Genomic DNA, 20606 nt, shown 5'->3' on the forward strand with positions numbered 1-20606 from the left:
AGATGTGAGTTTGAGCAAACTCCAGGAGATAAGTGAAGGACAGGGAAGGAAGCCTGGTGTGCTGCAGGCCATGAGATTGTGAAGAGTCAGACATGATTTAGCAACTGAACAGCAAAAATGTGTTATGATTTGTTTACCTGTTCTTTGCTTGATTTGTGCTATTTCCTCCTTTTGGCTATTGTGAATAGTGCTACTATGAACATTTGTGTACATATATTTGTTTGAGTATAGGTTTTCAGCTCATTTTGGCATTTTTGAATAACATCCAACAGCTTTCCAAAGCAGCTGAATTGCTTTACATTCACACCAATAATGTACATGGGTTCCAGTTTATCCATATCCTTCCAACATTTATTTTCATTTTTTATTGATAAGTATGATGGACAGGGAGGCCTGGCGTGCTGCGATTCATGGGGTTGCAAAGAGTCGGACATGACTGAGCAACTGATCTGATCTGATCTGATTGATTTTGAGTTGTAAAAATATTAAGAGTTTACTGAGAACTGTCCTTTTATAAAGATTCGGGCACAGAAAAGAAAGTCAAGGATGTTAACTTCTTTTTTTATAGAGGCTAATGAAAGCTTTAATTACATAGAGAAACCTCAGGATACAAATAAAATTTAGTTATAACAAATTTATTGAGTGAAGTGTAGTATAAGATTCAAATGGTTATAACTGGGAAGCTTGAGATTTTACATGAAAGATAAATGTTTTGTGGGTTATTTTGTATTATAACTATGAAGTAGTACATATGTGTTAATAAGTAACAAAATATTACTTATGTCTTTATTAAAACTGTATAAAGATAATTACTCTTGACTATTTAAACTGCTAACATTTATTCATTATAAAACAACTAAGTTATGGAAAATTTAGAAGTGAATGGAAGAAAAGAATACCATCCTAAATACCACTACCCTTCTTGAATTAATCATAAGACTTGAGTATATTTCCTTTTATCCTTTTAATATTTGTATATGTAGTATAATTTTTTGTTGCTTTCACACATGGTTTCTCTGCTAAGTAGCTTTTATCATATCTTGATTGACCATATTACATCAAATCATTATATCACAACTATTAGACATTTTAAAATCTGTTGATTTACACCGGAGTAATTAGAAAAGACTTTATAAAGGAGGTAGCTTCACCTTACTGACCCCATACATAATTCGTCTTTTGGCTTTAGTGTCATTTTCTTAGAGAAATGCTTTCTATGACTTTCCAAATTAGGTTTGTAATTCAATCTCATATTGCTCATTGTTTTTCATTCATAACACTGGCTTGTGATTCAAACAAAATTTGTATTTTTTTTTTAATATTTGCTTTTCATATTTGATTGTAATCTTTACATGTAGGGCAGAATTATGTCTTCTCCCCTGTGTTTTCCCTTTACTCAGGTCAGTGTCTTATATTAATTGAGCTCAATAAGCCAGTTGGATGGATGAGCAAATGAATACAGAGGGTGGTGGAGCTGAGACTGTGAACATGTTTGCTGGGCATGTTTGGCAAATATGTGGGCTTGGAGGTTCACGTGCTGATGGAGTGAACTTTAGTCTCTGGAGATAGGGAGAGGGATGGGACAGTGTCATTGGAAGATGAATGTACAGAGAGTTGTGTTTATATTATGGAGGCCTTTATGTGCAAATTTAAGGATTTAAATTTTGGTCTGTCTCTTGTTTATATATAAGTTAATTTAAAATATTAAATATATTAAATTCTGTCACAAAGGTTGGAATGTTTTGAATAGAAGTATAGTATGATATAATCTATGCTTTAGCATGAAAATTTAGTGTTGTGCTGCTCTGTGTCATAGTAGAAAGTCCATAGGCTGGGATATCAGTTAAGACACTAATATAATTAATGGGGGATTAGTGATGAAGATCTGAATCTATAATACTTCCATGGGAATGCATAGATGGGAGAGATTTGTGGATTATAGTAAACCAGGTTTAGGTAAGTATTGGCTGATGGACTTTTGAAAGAAGTGCAGAGCCATGAGGTGATTTAGGTTTATAGCATGAGTTAGGTTGATGTTTATAGATTTTTTGGCTGAAGACAAACTCGTTTTTATCCAGTTGGCTTGGGATGCTATTATGGATCTCCAGCATAGTATGGGAAAGCTTTTCTGTAAAAGGCAAGAATAATTATTTAGTCTTTATGGGCTGTCGAGCAACTGTCATAGTCATGCAGCTGTGCTGTTATAGTACAAAAGTAGCCACAGACTCTGTGTTTACTAGTAGTCATGGATGGCTCTGTTCCAGTTAGTTCTTTGTGTACCAAACAGGTGGCAGATAGGCCTTAGCCCATGGGGCTGTAGTTTTCTGACCCCTGGGTTATGTTATTGAGGTTTTATTTCAGGTTGTATCATTAATGCATAGTGGATCCCAGTGGAGGTTATGTGATATCCTTCAGCAGTGATCACTAACTGGAAATAGGACTAGCGAAATGGACATTGTATTTAAATGTGAAATAAATCCACCTCCCAGACATTTGTGATTAAATGTCGAATAAGTAAGACAGAGAAACAATATGATAGGAGCTACCTTAAGAAGTTTGATCAGAAAATCTAAGCTGGGTGGTGAGAGAAATAAAGATTGATTGGGTGTCAGCAGGAAACTCGGTAGAAGTACAGGTGTAGAGATTTTATCATTTTTTTCTTTTTTGGCTGTGTCATGCATCTTGCAGGATCTTAGTTCCCTGATCAGGGATCAAGCGTGTGCCCCTTGCAGTGCACGCACGGAGTCCTAACCACTGGACTGCCAGGGGTGTCCTGAGAGTTTATGAATGTTAAGAGCAAGTTTCTTGAACATGAGAAGAGTAGAAAACTGTGGAATTTGAAGTACTACATCTTGGAATAATAACCTTGCAGAGATAGTTCTTATTCTAACAATTGTGCAACCAGAATGTTAGAATGAAATAGGGGAAACAGAAGCAAGATTCTAAGGTAGAAATTAACAGTGAAAAGCTTCAGCTTTGGAATCAGATTGCCTGGTTGGAAGGAATTCCGTCTCCCAGATTTTTCTCGACTTTGGATAAATTTTCACAATATTTTTCAGATTAACTTTAATTTTCTTGTTTGAAAAACAGAGTTAATAGCTACTGAAAGGATTATTATGAGATTGTGTCTATTGAATGCCTAGCATGAAACCTGATTCCCATTACTTCAAAAATGGCAACGTTTTTATCATTATCATATTAGTTTCATTTTATTTGTATTGCATCATGGCAAAGAAGTAGAATAGCTGTCAAAGCTTTAATGACTTGGAATTGGACTGGATATTCCAATGACATTCTCTTCTATATCTAAGAGTCCTTTTTTATTAATATAATTCCACGTTTCTTCAGTGATAACTAGTTTATTTCTCTGACTTCCCATATTTAAAGCATAGGATTTAGTCCCACTCTTTTGAATAATTACAATCTTATGAGATTTATTATAAAAAATGTTATTAGAATGTTGTGAAACTGTCCCTTTCTCTTGGTAGTCTTTAAATTAGATCATTGCTGCTACTGCTGCTGCTGCTGCTGCTAAGTCGCTTCAGTCGTGTCCGACTCTGTGCAACCCCATAGATGGCAGCCCACCAGGGTCCCCCGTCCCTGGGATTCTCCAGGCAAGAACACTGGAGTGGGTTGCCATTTCCTTCTCCAGTGTCTGATGTTGCTGCATCAGAATTATTGCTTCTATTGATGAAGTGGCACAGTAACTAGGGTCGATGCTTGCCATCAGTTTATTTCAAAACCGTAAAGTGTTAAAAGAATCAGGGAGTGAGCTATGCAGAGTTAAAGCTAGAATTGCTGCTTTTGCTAATGACATTTTCTTAACTTTTTTTGAAAACTATTGAAAATGAGCATATGAGTCTTTATACTAATTGTAATGCATTACTGTACCCCATAATCTATGAGAGTGTTCACCTCTGCACTCTGCCTGTCCAGCTGTTGTCTTGAACAATTATCAGCAAGTTATTATTCCGGTATGAGCTGTGTCATGCTCGAAAGTGGGATAAAAAAAATGTTAATGAGTGTGCATGAATGTTGGTTGATGAAGGTTAAGTGGTTGCAGATACGCTCTCTGCATGCTTTCCTGTGAATGATCAGACTGAGGCAATGGGTTCTGATGAGGGATTACAAACAAATGGTGCTGATTGACAGTTTTTGATTGAACGTTAAAATGGTATCTAAAGGCAGATTCTGTGTTTCAGCTCAACAATAGACACAGTGTTGTTGACCCCCAGTGCAGCACCACACTTCAGCATCAGTTTTGTTTTACAGTTTTCATTTTTTTCTATTGTACGAGATTTTCACATTCTCTCATTTTATATTACACATTATTTGAAAGATGTGCCTGGCAGTGGTGGTGTCATTTAAATTTTTTTTTTAATATGTGTATTCGGAGAAGACGATGGCACCCCACTCCAGTACTGGACGGAGGAGCCTGGTAGGCTGCAGTCCATGGGGTCACGAAGAGTCAGACACGACTGAGCGACTTCTCTTTGACTTTTCACTTTCATGCATTGGAGAAGGAAATGGCAACCCACTCCAGTGTTCTTGCCTGGAGAATTCTAGGGACAGGGGAGCCTAGTGGGCTGCTGTCTATGGGGTCATACAGAATCAGACACGACTGAAGCGACTTACCAGCAGCAGCATTAGGTACTTATGTTTTTTAGACTAATAGCTGCAATTTTAAGTATGATCAAATTATTGTATCCAGTAGCTGTTCATGTTGATAAGCATGGGCCAGTATTCATCAGCACATGTTCTTTCTCTTTGTGTCATTTTGCACATATTTTGAAATGATGACTGAAATAATTTTTAGCATTTGTTATTTGTATGCTAATTAAAATTAGCTGTGTATATATTCCCTAGGAATCCTTTGAGTTGATTTTTGTGAACATTGCGTTTCACATGCTATATATTGACCAAAAACTTAAAATACAGCCTTTTTTTTTTTTAAAGAAATGACTGCATGGAACAGTATTAAGTGGTGTTGATAAGGCTTTCTTATTTTCTTCATAATTAATAAACCAGAACTTGGTTTTCAGCTTTTATGCTTTGTAAAGTGTAAAATGTTACACAGATATTTGTTTTTAACCTTTTTAGTTGAAAGGACAATCCATAAGGATCACAGTGCTTTGCATCTTGTAACAAATAGAAAAAGTGGGAATGTTTGTTAAGTGAACATTAAATTAGAAAGTTAATAGGGTCTATAGTGATCATTTTATCATTTGATAGGTGAAAATTTGATAGCTAAGCAGAGTTGACTTAAACTGTTTGTCAAATGAACCATCATTGAATGCATTTGGGTTATTTGCTGACCATTGAGAAATGTTTTCTTTCCTTTTTATGTGCCTTATAGAGACAATACCCTGTAATTCATTGTCTATTTAATGTAAGAGTTTTTAATAATAACCCATAGTGTTATTCTTAATTTTTATATAGATATATTTTAATAAGTGAAGCTTGCTTTTAAAAATTTAATTTATAGTTTAAAGTTTTTTTCAGTAAAGTTAATTCATGATTATTATAGAAAATACTTATGCATGCACCCTGAGTTCTGAAGGAAATAGGACTGGAACACCCACCCACACCTTTGGCAATGGTTCCCACATCTATTCTGTGGATCGATCCTCCTGTGAAGAAGAGGGCCTTATCTCCTAGCCCAGCAGCTTTGTGCTTAAGGACTATTTCTCCTCAGAGCTCTGTAATCCCTATTGTATTAAGTGCTGAAGTTTTCATGCTCCTGTGGCTTTTTTTTTGTCAGTGAGTGAAACTGGATATACAAATCATACTCCCTCAAGGCTAGCTACTTCTTAATACTATGCCTAGGATTGCAGTTATCTGCCATCAGCAGCAGAGGCTCCGGTTTTGGTTATTGAATAAATCACGGCACATCATGGAACTTAGCTGACCAGCCAGTCAGCCAAACAACAAATAATACTGGATGCCTCCCCTATGAAAGGTAGTGTCCTATGTCCTGGGATGTGGTGCTGAGCAAGACAGATATAAATTGTGCTTTGACATAATATATTTTCAAATGGAGAAGATAGAAAATGAATAGGTAGATAAGGAAAAATAACCGTGGTGTTGGAATGTGCTCTGAAAGTAATGAGCAAGTTGTGATGGTGTTGGATTGGAGAGGATGGTCATGGAAAGGCTCTGAGGTCGTGACGTTTAAAGGGAGACTCAAAAAGAAGTAGAAATTTGCCCGCCAAGGGATCGAGGTGCAAGGTCTCCAGGTAAAGGAAGCTGCATGTTCAGAACTGCTCAGGTTGGAAAGAGTCTGGTACCCAGGATCTGTCAAGTTCAGTGTGGCTTGAGCGTATTATGTGAAGGGGAAAATGGCAGAATATGAAGTCTGAAGCCTTCTCTGGAAAATCTGAGCTGTTCTGGAGGGTGGCTGTGCTTTTTGAAAGCAAGGAGGAAGCATGAGACTAATCCTGAAGAAGGAATGGTGGGGGCAGAGGAAAAGCTGACACACTGTTGAGCTGCCTTCTGTCTTAGCGCGTAGGAAGATCCATGATGGTGATGATGGCGCTGATGGCCAGGTGAGGGGGTGGGTGGTGTTACAGAGCTAGGGTTTGACCTGCTTCCAGCCTAGAAAGACTGATGCCAACGGAAAATTCTTTTTAAAGAACTTGCTTCTCTAAAAAAGAGGTAAAAGAGTCTATAGCCCCTTTATTTCTAACACACAGAAAAGCTTTTTTGAAATAAATTAGTTCTTTTACTCAACTATGCATTAAGAAATGAATATATTTGAATAAATAAATAATCAAAAATCCCACTGAATCCAAATCATGGGTGTCCATCATTTAATTCAGCTTCCCTTTAAGGGTTGGTTTCTCTCCTGAGATTCACAGTGAATTCATGTGTGATGATTATTCGTAAATTAAACCCTCCTGTTCTTCAGCTGCCTTAAGTGGAATAAGATGAAATGATTGAAGCTCTTGCCCTTTGGATTTGGTTTTTACTCAGCTTTCCTTCTGCATTCTATAGAAAACTTAGTGAGAACTATTATTTTACTATAATGTGTGTGTATACAAATATATATATTTATATATATACAGAAAGTGACTTTTCATGGAGATGAGAGAAACAGAATGCATTCAAGTCTTGTGTTGTCTGTCCATTTTTTAAGGCCCATGTCTGTGATACCCTTTATGAAGATTTCCGTTATCAGTCTAGCCATATGTTATTTTTGTTTGTTTGTTTTGCTCATGTGAACCTTCATGCATCTTTTTCTTGATAGACCTCATTTCCTTTAGTCATTCAAAATTTTACTCATTTTTAAATAAACTCTTTTACTAGGCTTTTTATTGGACATGTATCAAATGGTGCTTCTCTAAAACTTTTCACTTGATATAAATGATTATATCATTCTATATTTTATCTCTGTGCATCTTACTGCCAAAACTTTAAAATTCTTTAAGGAGAGGGAGTGTTTTATTTTCTGTGTCCTGTGGATAGCCTCAGTGCCTTCTGAGTGAGTGAGTGAGTGAGTGAGACTTCAGATTTTCTTTCTAGTGACAGGTGTCCCTGGGGAGCTGCACCCTGACGTCTGTCACAGGTCTCATTGTTGGCACTGCTCTAACGGGCTCTCTTCCCTGGGTGTCCTCCTGCAGGAAGTGGAGGGTGGTAACAGTGAGAATGGCCTGGGGTCAAGCTGGATTCCTGTCCTGAATCTGCCATTAGTAGTTGTTGGCCTTGAAGAGGTCAGTTCTCCTAACCATAGTTAAATATCAACAAAACCAGAGTTCATTTTAGTTTAACATTCATAAATTACCAAAATAAATTTTTAAAATCATCTGGTTTTAAATAATAATAATAATCAGATTATAATTTTATCTGGAATTAGAATTTTATCTAGTTCTAGTTACTAGAACTAGAACTGTGCTAATAGTGGTAAACTAATCAAACATTTTTTTTTTCCTCGTAAGGGAATAGATGATCACTTGGCACAATTAAAAGTAGACACAACAAATCTTATATATGTATAAGGATGTTCATTGTAATGAGATTTTCGATAGTAGAAGTTTATAAACAACTTAAAGACTCACCAGTAAGGAAAATAGTTAAATTAGGATATTGTTGAATTACTGTACCTAGGAGTATACTATGAAGCTTTTAAAAAGAATGTGGTCAATCCATAAATACCAATATTAAAAAGTATTAAGGGATTATTGCTTTGTGAAATAAGTGAAATGTAAAACATGGGGTAAAATCTAATTCAGTTAAAAAGGAAAAAAGAATTCTAAAGTATATTTTTGTATGTATGTGTATACATCTGTCTGTGTTTATACTCAGACACATTTTATATGTAGCCTTTTAGAAGACAACCAGTGGCAGTTTTTTGTTACTAGTTATTATCACCAGTACTGGTTTTCTTTGGGGAATGTTTGTAGTAACATGTAGTAAGGTAAAGCAGCCTTCACTTTTTGTACTTTTATACTGTTTGAATTGCCTTATAATGAATTTTTAAAATTTATTTTTCCTAGAGAAGAATTCCAGAATAAATGGGCAATTAGCTGGAATAGTATGTTTAGTTTTTCTTTTCTTTTCTTTTTTTTAGTTCTTATATATTTTATATGTGTATTGTTTAACTGGAAAGTAAAACAGTGACTTATCTTACTCAACATAAATGAATCCCCCAAATTGTAACAAGATATATATAGGTCATTTGTTTTATTTTTAAACAGGAATCACCTTAGCTTTCTGAAGTGAAAGAAATTTTTGTCAAATATATAACATAAGCAAGGTTCCATTAATTCAGTAAACTGCATTAAGAAAGCAATATATTTGATAGTTAATTATTCCAAATGGTGCCAGTGATCAAAAGGGACACTCATTTGTAATAGAGGGGATCTGTGTAATGGTTGTTCCTGAAGAATGTTTGCTCAAGTGTGAGGACAGCCGTAATTGATGAAGTGAAAAGTTGCATGTATCTTTCTCAGGCTTGGCTTCCCTGGTGGCTCAGACGGTAAAGGGTCTGCCTGCAATGCGGGAGACCTGGGTTTGATCCTTGGGTCAGGAAGATCCCCTGAAGAAGGAATTTGGCAACCTACTCCAGTACTCTCACCTGAAAAATTCCATGGACTGAGTAGCCTCGTAGGCCACAGTCCACGGGGTTGCAAAGAGTTGGACACAACTGAGAGAATTCACTTCACTTCTCAGGCTTGGAAGGAGCAGCTTGTGAAAACCTGTGAAAGAATTGTGTATATTCAAGTAAACTAGGAGGACTATGTATTGAGATAAGATTTTAAATTTGAGAATTTTGAGGTCTAGTATTGTATTTCCCTGGTGGCTCAGATGGTAAAGCATCTGCCTACAAAGCAGAAGACTTGGGTTCAGTCCCTGGGTCGGGAAGATCTCCTGGAGAAGGCAATGGCACCCCACTCCAGTGTTCTTACCTGGAAAATCCCATGGACGGAGGAGCCTGGTAGGCTGCAGTCCATGGGGTCGCAAAGAGTCGGACACCACTGAGTGACTTCACTTTCTTTCACTTTCACATTGTATTTCATATTGTATTGTCGCTCAGTGGTAAATAATCTGCCTGCAGAGCAGGAAACCCAGGTTCGATCACGCCAGGAAGATCCCTTGGAGAAAGATGGCAACCCACTCCAGTATTCTTGACTGGGAAATCCCACGGATAGAGGAGCCTAATGGGTCACAAAGAGTTGGACACAATTGAGTGACTGAACAACCACAACACAATAAGACTTTGTGCTTCCCTTAAATTCTGCATCTTTCTTTTCAGCTGCTGATAGTGGGATCTTGTCCTTAGTTTTACACAGCTAAAGAAAATTCTATAAATCCATTAAATTTTTTTCTAAGTACTCAGTTCTTGCAATTGAACCACAAAGCTTTTAAGACTTTTGTCTCACTGTTGGTATTAACAGTAATCTAATTTTATGCTCAGAGTTGAAGGATGGCCTCCTATTCTAAGTGTTATCTTTCCCCCCAGAGGAAATAAATGCCATTGATCCTGAAATGACAAGTCTCTGGGAAAAATCTCAGGAAAGAAAGAAATTAATCTTCAGTAATCATCTCCAATTACTATCGGACTGTACTTTCTCTGCAGAGTAGAATGACTCTCCACCTTTAATTCTGTTTAATTATCATCACATTTGCAGTTTCCACTGATGGGCAGACTAGATAGGCTCGAAGTGGCCAGGACAGAAAAATTTCCTGAGTGGAATATGCACAAGAACAGGAGTTCAGAAGCCTGATGTGTACTCACCAGATTCTTAACCTCCTCTGCCTTAGTTTTTTGTTATAAATTGAGATTTTCTATTACATGGCTTTTTACTATCCATTTTAATTGGGAGAAAAAGGGTTTGAAACTTTCAGAAATTCAAGTGATCATTTGATATATAGATTTGATGTTTTGAGCATGAAGTTAAGTTGTCTTAAGAATAGAAATACGATTTATTTAAACATTTTAAAGATTAGGAAATTTGACATGCACCAGAGAGTCACAATTAGTAGGTGTTCCTAGGTGTCAGAAGTGTTGTTCTGTTTAGTATTTCATTTCCTGTTCTGCATTGCCTTGCTGGTATATGTCCTTTGATCAGTAACTTTTACTGTGACATTTTCATGAAGCATTTAATCTGGAAATAGTTTCTAATTAGTAAGGTTAGATAGTTTATAGTAAGTTATATTTCAGTCCCTGTAAAGATTCTTCTCAACTAAGATGTTAATGCTTCTCTTCTGAATTGTCAGGTGGCCCAACATAATTGTGAAGTAATTGAGTTTATAGCGAGATTGTCTAATAGATTTAAGCCACTGCATTTCCGTTAATGAAAGGTTTCTTCCCTTCCCCTTCACAGAATGGTTCTGTTAAGTACTGTCTTCTTTTTTTCGTTTTAATAGCACATTTGGTTAGTCTGCTAAAGGTAAGATGTTTTTTTGGGAGGCAGGCTGGAAGACAAATTCTAAGAAATTTTTGTTGGACATTGGCAATTATAAAGCATAAGGGGTTCCGAATTCAGTTTTGACTCAGCTCTCCTTTTTCCTTGATACGATACCCGCATAGGGACGCACAGCACAGAAGGATGAGACCATTTTTTTATAGTGACTTCTGTCTGGGTGCATGAACAGGACTGTGAATCTCAGGTAGTGGTCTGAGGCTGAAGACCCACACAGCAGCTGTCTAGATGGAGCAGTGACCAAGCAGATGAGAGGGTTGACGCCAGCGCTAGGAAGTACCCGACCCTCCTACCTGCTGTAGGCTCTTTAGCAAGGGAGGGGTTAACAAGTGAGAAGATTACAGTCTGTGCCTCATCTCTTAGAGTGGAGGGATAGAAGGAAGGAAGGAGAGCCATTAGATCTCCTTTTGTATAAAAAGCTGCCCGTGCTTTTTTACCTATTATCTCTGATTACAAAGTAGTTGATAACAGGCTACCATATTTTTAGATATCTGAGAGCTGGGTTGTGACGTTGAAGAAAACAGAAATGTGATTAGGTACTTAAAACACCCAAGAATTAAGTTCCTTGTCCAATTAGGAGAGAGAATACAGAGTGGGGGTGAGAGGGGAAGGACTGTTTGGTAGCAGTTTTTCTGCGTCAGCTGGAGACGAGGTAGGCCGTCATGCCTGTGGGGCACTGTGCGGGAGGACAGGAGTTACACCATCACACCTGTGGGGCACTGTGCAGGCAGGAGAGGGCTTACACCATCACACCTGTGGGGCACTGTGCAGGCAGGAGAGGGCTTACACCATCACACCTGTGGGGCACTGTGCAGGCAGGAGAGGGCTTACACCATCACACCTGTGGGGCACTGTGCAGGCAGGAGAGGGCTTACACCATCACACCTGTGGGGCACTGTGCAGGCAGGAGAGGGCTTACACCATCACACCTGTGGGGCACTGTGCAGGCAGGAGAGGGCTTACACCATCACACCTGTGGGGCACTGTGCAGGCAGGAGCGCGATCGTGGCCTCACCAGTTCTTGGGAAACGGGGAGGAACAATCTGTGTTATAAGTGGTCCCAGCCTGATCTAGTTCAAGAGTTTGGAAATCACTTAGATTTCTGTCCCTTCATTAAAATAGCAAAAAAAAAAAAAATGTTTAGACTTTAATCATTCCTACATACATCTTCAAATCAAGAAGTGGTCAAATTAACATTTTAAGAAAAACAAGGATTTGAAATCCAGCCTGAATAATTTTTCCTATTTTAAAAAACTGTGGTTAATTTACATAACAGAATTTTACAATGAAACTTATTTCAAAGTGTATAGTTCTGTGGTATTAAATACATTCACATTGTTTCATGGCCATTACTGCCATGCAGCTCTAGAACTTTTTCATCTTCCTCATCTGACACTCTGTACCCATTAAGCACTAACCCCCCATTTTCTTGTCTCTCTAAGTAGAAATCATGTTTTGAAACGTTCCCGCAGTCACAGTATAGCATGTTCCTTCCTGGGGCTCCGTTAAACACTTCCGTTTAGTGGGACGGTGCGTGTGGGACCTTTGAGCTGCAACTAGGGCAGTGATGTGTACACGCGCTAGAGGTCTCCATGGCTGTGTTGGATTTACACAGTGTGAGATCGAGCCTGAAAGGACAATATCATAGGTACACAACTATCTAAAGTCCAGATTAAAAAATAATAGTCCAAAGTTCGGGTGGTTATGGGAAGGCAATTAGCACATAATAGTTGATTCTAGAAAACAGGACAAATAATGGAGTTCCATTTAGATAGGGTAACTGGAGGCCAGTATGATCTGGAACCTTGGCAGCATCCTGGAACATAGAGGAATAAAATGCAGTAACTGAGAAATCAAGGAAATAACTTGAATTTTCAACTGAGCTATCAGAGATGGGTATATACAATTAGGACAGCGTAATTACCTATCAGAAAGGCTGTGTAATTAAGGTTGAATTGAACCGAATCAACATCCAGGTATTATCTCCATCTCTTCTTCCCCATAACTGGCTTCTGTGTATGCACATGTACACAGACACACACATACACGCATTTTTCTGATCAGGGATGACATCTATACCCCTTTCCTAGGACAATGCCAAGTCCATAGTTGGAGACAAGTCCAAGGTTTTTATGATAAAGTACCAGAGCTTCATTTTTCTAACACTGAAATGTGAAATTCATGTTGATGCTCTATACTCTGATTAGTGCTTTTGCAAAAACGCTAGATCCTAAAGAATGTAAGCATGCTGTTACTGAATAGAATTATGTTCATTGTAAAATTCTGCTTCTTAAACCTGAAATTCTTTCTCAGTATTTTGGAGTAATCGCTTTTATGTCTGATCACATTTCTACTGAGTTTTGTAGTCTTGCAGACTATTTTGATGAAACTCTGTGTCATGTTTTCCCTGCACACTGATACATCAGGGATGACCTGTTCTCTATTTAATATGGCATTGCTTTTTATCTTGAGTTAATATAATTGATCATTACTTTTTCTATTCCCAGGTTGCTTAGCATTGTGTAAACAAATACTAATAAGTTGGCTTATTAAGTCTCTCCATTCTACACCACGCTAGATATCCAGAATTACCTCTGTCCTCATTTGGATTTAATCCTTCTTTTAAATTAGGAATGTACACCAAGTTCTCATTCTTTTCATAATAGGTTGTTTTTTTTCCCCTTCAGTAGATTTTCTTCTTATGCACTAGCATGTCAAGCATTAACTTTTAGTCTTTGTTGTGTGATTTCTTTAGCAGAAATATATTTCTACTTTCTAATATCATCAGAGGATATATGGGAGTAGCTTGTACTGGCAAAAACAATAGTTAGAAAAAATATTTTTCATGAATACATGTAATAATCCATGACTGGGAAACAACAAAATTCAGAAGGAATTCATAGGGGTAAGGACTAGAAAGATTCCTTGTAGTGGGGAGATTTTGAGGATACAATTTAGGGATGTTTTTATGAGAAGTCGTGATGGAGCCAAGAAAGATTGTGTGAGGATGAACTTCGGTTGTCTTGTAGCTGAGTGTTTGACTTTTTCATGATTCTTTTTATTTTTTTCCCTCATAACCTATGGTTTATTCAGTCAGAAGTCATCTCAATTTGTAATTAATTTAATTAAAACAGTTAACATTAAGATATAACCTGATACATAGGCTTGACTGTCTTGAAAGTGAAAGTCGCTCAGTTGTGTCTGACTCTTTGCTACCCTGTGGACTATACAGTCCATGGAATTCTCCAGGCCAGAATACTGGAGTGGGTAACCTTTCTTTTCGCCAAGGGATCTTCCCAACCCAGGGGTCAAACCCAGGTCTCCTGCATTGCAGGCAGATTCTTTACCAGTTGAGCTACAAAGGAAGCCCAAGAATATTTGAGTGGGTAGCCTATCCCTTCTGCAGTGGATCTTCCTGACCCAGGAATTGAACCAGGGTCTCCTACATTGCAGGTGGATTCTTTACCAACTGAACTATGAGGGAAGAGGGTTATTTTTCTCCGTAGCACAGCTTATTTAATTTAAAAAAGCTGTTGAATATGTGATTTAGAAGGACTTGATGTTTTATTTGGTTTGAACTCTTGTTTTTCTGCTAAGACTTTGGTCATGAAGGGGTGTTTACGACAAGGGAACTTACAGGAAGTGGTTCTTTTAGTTTACAGTGGCAATACTTTTCAGATGAGCAAAATAGCTCATTTCTGTGATTGCAGAGGTCCTCAGGATCAAGCACTTCTGTAACATTTATTTTGAAAAGTTTGTATTTTCATATAGGAAAAAGAGATGGGGAAGACAAGTGCTTTTAGTTAAGTGGGTAGAAATCATAAGTATTTTGAAGTATAGGCATTAAATTCCTTATAAAGTGTATTCCCAGTGCCTTAATAATCCTTTTGTACATGGTTTAAAAAAAAGTCTAGCTATGACTCTAGTTAAAGGCTTGATAAATAGTGAAATCTTTCTCCGTATCCATATAGGACTTGAGTTGCAGAGAGAAGTCCTTCAAGAAAATTTGTTTTATGTCCTTGTCTTCTAATCACATAAAGAGAAATGTATTTACTTGCTATACTTTTGATGGTTGCTGTTGTTGAATCATTCATTCTATAAGGTTTTATTTAGTGCTTAAGCTACTCTCATATTTATATATTATATAATTCTTAGCCTTGAATTACCAGATAGACAGTTTTTTGCTTATAAAATGCTCTTATTAGTTATGGCAGTCATATTAATATTTGAATAGAAAAATAACCTGTTTCTCCCCTATTTATTTTCTTTGTATTTAGATACATAGCCATTTATCTTTGTGCCTAGAAATATTAAAACTGGGTTTGACAGATCAGGTGTGACTGAAGCTATTTATACAATTATAGTTTTCAGTACCAAAGTGTTTACTTTGATATTTTGCCAAGGGGATATTGCCAATGAAAAAATAACTAATTTATTCCAGGTTTTCACTTTTTTCTATGTATTCTGTATCTTCTGCCTCTGAGCTGCCTGTCTTCTTTGAAACCATATCGTCTTATCACAGTCTCCAATGTTAGTAACTTTCAGAAATCTGCTTTCTTTTCTCAGCTTTTCATCTGTTCTCAGTTCACACCCCTGAGTCTCACTGATCCATTCCATTCACCCCTTTTGGCTGAATAACTGAGCCTCCCCCTAAGGGAGCCGCCATGTGAGAGTAGTGATGAGTGAACTCTTGATTCTCCCTTTGGAACTATATAGTTTTTCCCATAGCCCTAATCCTGCTCATTGTTTTCAAGAGACCAAGCATTTCTCCTCCTTCCCTGGTCCACTTCCACTGCATGTCTCCCATCACCTGGAACCGTGAAGCCTGGGAGGGACCCCATGCTCAGCCGGTTGCAGACTATTCTCCTGCTTCAGGTCCCCTGCCCCAGAGCTGATCTGGGCCTGTGGTGTGGGACCAGGGTTCTTGTCTGGGATCTGGTGACAACTGAGGCCTTTTTGTGACCTCGGGCAAGTAACTCATATTTTCTGTACTTGACACAGAAAAACCTGGGCTTGATACATGTTTCCTCATTGATATAATGAGATGGTTAAACTTCATATTCAAGAGCCTATAAATGTGGATGCTGTAAATTTTTGATACTCTTTATTGGAGTCTTAAAACGCCAGTAGTTAGCAAAGCTGGAAAGAAAAGCAACCACAGTTATGCAGATGATGTCTAGTTTATAGCTGTCTGCCCCAACCTTCCACCCCGCCTGAAGGCTGTGGTCGGCTTCAGTGGTCATATACTTTACGTTGAGATGATTCTTACTGGCTTCTCTCAGTGTCACCGAGAATGGTTATTCAATCGGGTGCACTTCCTTTTATCCTCTGAAGGCTAATGTTATGATAATCTAATGAACAAAAAAATGGTAATTTAAACATATAACGTAAACTTTAATAGCAGTTGTGCTAAGTGAAAACTCGGAGAAGGCAATGGCACCCCACTCCAGTACGCTTGCCTGGAAAATCCCATGGATGGAGGAGCCTGGTAGGCTGCAGTCCATGGGGTCGCTAGGAGTCAGACACAACTGAGCGACTTCACTTTCACTTTTCACTTTCATGCATTGGAGAAGTCAATGGCAACCGACTCCAGTATTCTTGCTTGGAGAATCCCAGGGATAGGGGAGCCTGGTGGGCTGCCGTCTCTGGGGTCGCACAGAGTCGGACACGACTGAAGTGACTTAGCAGCAAATGAAAACTAGAAAAAAATTAAAATGCTTAGTACTTTAAAGATATATTGTCATAAGATAGAATAACCAGAAAGCACTAACAAATAAAAAAATTATATGTATATATAGAATAAAACATTATTAGTAGCATTTATTGTTTAAAATATTCAATTATAGAAGTAGAAAACTGTTACATTTTGTGCCTCTACTAGCTACTTACACATTTATAACTGCATATTCTAGAATTTTCTGCAGTCCTTAAATTATACCTTAAATAAATGAACCTTAAAATTTATGTGGAATCTTACTCCACATAAAGAAAAAGGTCACATTTTTAATCAATCTGATTAGAACATAATGTAAAATGAACTAGAATAAATTGTATAACCATGTACCATGGAACTATGATTTTTAACGGAAAATGTAGTATGAAAGAAGAGATTTTGAAAGGAGATTCTTTATATAATTTTGCAGCTATTTTTGAAACTTTGAAAATAGAAAAAGAATAAAGAGAAAATATAATTAAAAAAGACTTTTTCAGTTCATGGCTCTCGGCAACAAAGAAAGCTTTGTCGTCTTTGACTTAATTCTGACATAAACCCTTATGAAAGGTGGCGTAGGTTGTGTTAGTAATCAGAACCATTCGTGAACAGGATTAATCTTCTCGGAAAAATGCAGCTTTACTCGACATCTCTAGGAAATGAGATCAAACACAGACTTCTAATGGCAAAAAAGCGACATCACAAATATAGATGGCACTAATAATCTGACATCCTGACTCATACTTGAGGAAAGCCAGTCTTTTAGAGAAAGGGTGTTGGTCCTGGCTTCAGAAGGCACGCCAGCAGTGGGCGGGGAGTGTCTAAAGGTGCTCTCCTCTGGGCTCCTGAGCTGCGGTCAGGCACTCTGTTTCTTGCCCCTCATTTCTCTGTCACTGCAGGGGTTAGGGGATGGTTTCGGGAAGGTAATGATTATTTCCCTTCATTCTCACAAGTCCTTAGAGGACAGTGCCCGTAGGGCAGGGATGTAAGCCACAGTTGGCTTCTTATCTGGCCCTCAGGGGCCAGGTTTCAGATTCTGGCACTGGGATCCCAAGCTCAAGTTCCCTGCAGAACCCTGCACTCTCCTGGCTAGTATTCGACAGAGTTACCATCAGCATGGGTAACTGGATTTTGTGAAAATTTTCATTCTTACTAATAGCCTCCTTTATTCTTATTTGTCTTTGTATGTTAGTCGCTCAGTCGTGCCTGACTCTTTGTGATCCCATATTTCTCTTTAACGCATCCTTATTGTTGGCAACATGTATATCCTGCTTTATCAGTGACCTTTGCATAAACATTTTCACTGGTTTTACTCTCATTTGAGGCAGTTCATGATATGGCTGTGTGTGTTTTTTTTTCCCCCACAGCAGTACTTCTCATTATTTCTCAGCATGAAAGATTTTAACCAAATCAGTCTGTTTGGATAATAGACTTGATTATCTGGTTTCATAACTATGTAAGTGGGTTTGTATCTTTTTTTAATCCTTTTTTTTTTTTTTATGAATTTCTTTTTAGTTTAGAAACTCATTTTCTTCCTGTCTCTTTACTCTGTTTCCATTCCATCTTTCCCCAGCCGTCCTTTAACTATCTGGTAGCAGAGAAGAGAGGAGAAAGCCATGGTGTCCATTGCATGGCGTATGCTGATACATTAAACTCCACAAGAGTTTAATTTATTGTTTTTATTTAAAAAAAAAAAAATTGAAGTGGCCTTGGTTTCTGATTTGCAGGTTGAAGTAGTGAAGAGTGCTAGATAAACTTTTTTTAATGTGACATCTAACATATTTTGCAACTAGTAGAAAGGTTGAGTCAAAGTGTAGTGACCTTCATTCTTTCATTAGGTCTGTTGCTTAAAGATACTTACCTCAAACATTATTTTTCTTACAATGATTATGATGATGATGACAATAGTCACAGAAGTAGTATTACTCTTATGTAAGTTATATAAGCAAGTGCATCAGGAATTGTTCAGTGTAATGCCTAGCAGATATTCAGTCAATATTATTTAAAATTTAAGGTTATTTGACTTTTTTCTTTATGTAGACCAGAAGATATTTCAGAATGTGATAGGTTACTGCTGTTGAGAAATAAATTGATTTTTAAAAATGTAGAGACAAGCCTTTTAGTTGAGGATCAAGATAGGAAGATAAAATGTATACATTTTCTAAAAAGTAAAGGATTATCATTGGTTGAGGTTAAGGAAAGGCACTCCACTAATAAAATTTTTACTATCCTTCATCTGAAAATATTAACCAATACAAAAAGACAAGGAAAAGACTTCTATACTAGGAATAAGGAGATGAATGTGCGGTTATTTGCTGATACCTGGATAACCTATGACAACCAGTAAAATAATTACTAGGATGGATACATTTTAGCTCTTGACATGTGGAAGTACAAGAGCTCCTCAAACTGCACATGTTTAAAACTGGACTGGGTCAAAAATGTTCCTCATTTGTTGCTCAGTCATCATCTGCCTGATTGCTTAAACCTGAGGGTCCCTTTCTTTCTCCATTAGTCTGCAGGTACACAGGTACATGCGCATATACATACAACAGAGCTTTACTGAGGTCCTGCTGTGTTCCAGGCTTGGGGCTAAGTATACACTGGTGAACAAAGTAACTGCCTCTAACAGCTTGCTTTCTCATGCAGGGAGAGAGACACTATCAAATTCATGTTATGTGGGAGTAAGGGCTTCAGAGGAGGAACCAGGCAGAGCGCTGGTGATGGGGCACACCAGGCGGGAACACGTGCTGGTCTGTGTGAGGGAGCACACCTGTGCTGCTGGGGTTTAACAGGAGTCTTTCGCTCTGTGTCCTGAAGAGACTGCAGCTGGTCAGACTTGGAAGTGGGGAGACTAGTTAGAAAGCAGTTGTGATACAGGTGAGAAAGGATAGTAGCTACAAGCAGTGTGGGGGAATGTAGTAGCCAGGGATCCAGTAAGGGGTGCTTATTTTAGTGAATATTTTGAGTTAGAATTGACAGGATTCACTCTTGGTCTAGATGTAGTTAGGGGTTGGTGAAAAGAAGGGTGACTTTAAGCTTTGTGACTTGAGCAGTCGCAATAAGAGTGTTCCCATTTCTCGTGGATTGCTACCACTCCCCTCTGTCTTGCCCTTCTACCGTTACTTTGTGCCAGGCTTTCAATTCACCGGCAGTGGGCTGCGTTGTTTTCTAAAATATAGTTCTTTTGATGTCTCTCTCATGCTTAAGACTTCAGTGGCTTCACGTTGCTCTAAGAAAAGCCAGAATTCTTCAGTCAGTCAGTTTAGTCGCTCAGTCGTGTCAGTTGATCAGTCGTATCCGACTCTTTGAGACCCCATGGACTGCAGCATGCCAGGCCTCCCTGTCCATCACCAACTCCAAGAGTTTACCCAGACTCATGTCCATTGAGTTGGTGATGCCATCCAACCATCTCATCCTCTGTCATCCCCTTCTCCTCCTGCCTTCAATGTTTCCCAGCATCAGGGTCTTTTCCAATGAGTCAGCTCTTTGCATCAGGTGGCCAAAGTATTAGAGTTTCAGCATCAGTCCTTCCAGTGAACACCCACGACTGATCTCTTTTATGATGGACTGGTTGGATCTCCTTGCAGTCCAAGGGACTCTCAAGAGTCTTCTCCAACACCACAGTTCAAAAGCATCAATTCTGCTCTCAGCTTTCTTTATAGTCCAACTCTCACATCCATACATGACTACTGGAAAAACAGTAGCTTTGACTAGACGGACCTTTGTTGACAAAGTAATGCTTAAAAGGTCTCACATATTCTGGTGCCATTTATTTCCACCCAATATTCTTTGTTCTTATTATCTTACTTGTTTCTGTGCCCTCGCAGAACCTGAATCACTATCCTTCCATAATCTGTGTCCTTCCTTCTCCCACCCCAAACATTTCTCACTTGCCTAATTCCTTTTCTCTTTCTAGCTTTTGTTTAGATATCATTCATTCCATAGAGACTGCCCCTTAAAAGTATGAGTTA

At 38.1% G+C, this 20606-nt stretch overlaps 1 protein-coding gene and 1 long non-coding RNA gene across 2 annotated transcripts in view; one reads left to right on the top strand and one right to left on the bottom strand.

Annotated features, from left to right (window-relative positions):
- DIAPH3 (diaphanous related formin 3) overlaps nt 1-20606 on the top strand; it is a 563088-nt gene that overhangs the window by 233962 nt on the left and 308520 nt on the right. The window lies entirely within an intron of this gene.
- LOC113902166 overlaps nt 16582-20606 on the bottom strand; it is a 77677-nt gene continuing 73652 nt past the window's right edge. The window contains exon 3 of the long non-coding RNA XR_003513686.1: nt 16582-16620. This is a non-coding gene — a long non-coding RNA (uncharacterized LOC113902166). The remainder of the gene's footprint in view (nt 16621-20606) is intronic.

The sequence above is a fragment of the Bos indicus x Bos taurus genome, chromosome 12, assembly GCF_003369695.1.
Source record: "Bos indicus x Bos taurus breed Angus x Brahman F1 hybrid chromosome 12, Bos_hybrid_MaternalHap_v2.0, whole genome shotgun sequence".
NCBI lineage: Eukaryota > Metazoa > Chordata > Mammalia > Artiodactyla > Bovidae > Bos > Bos indicus x Bos taurus.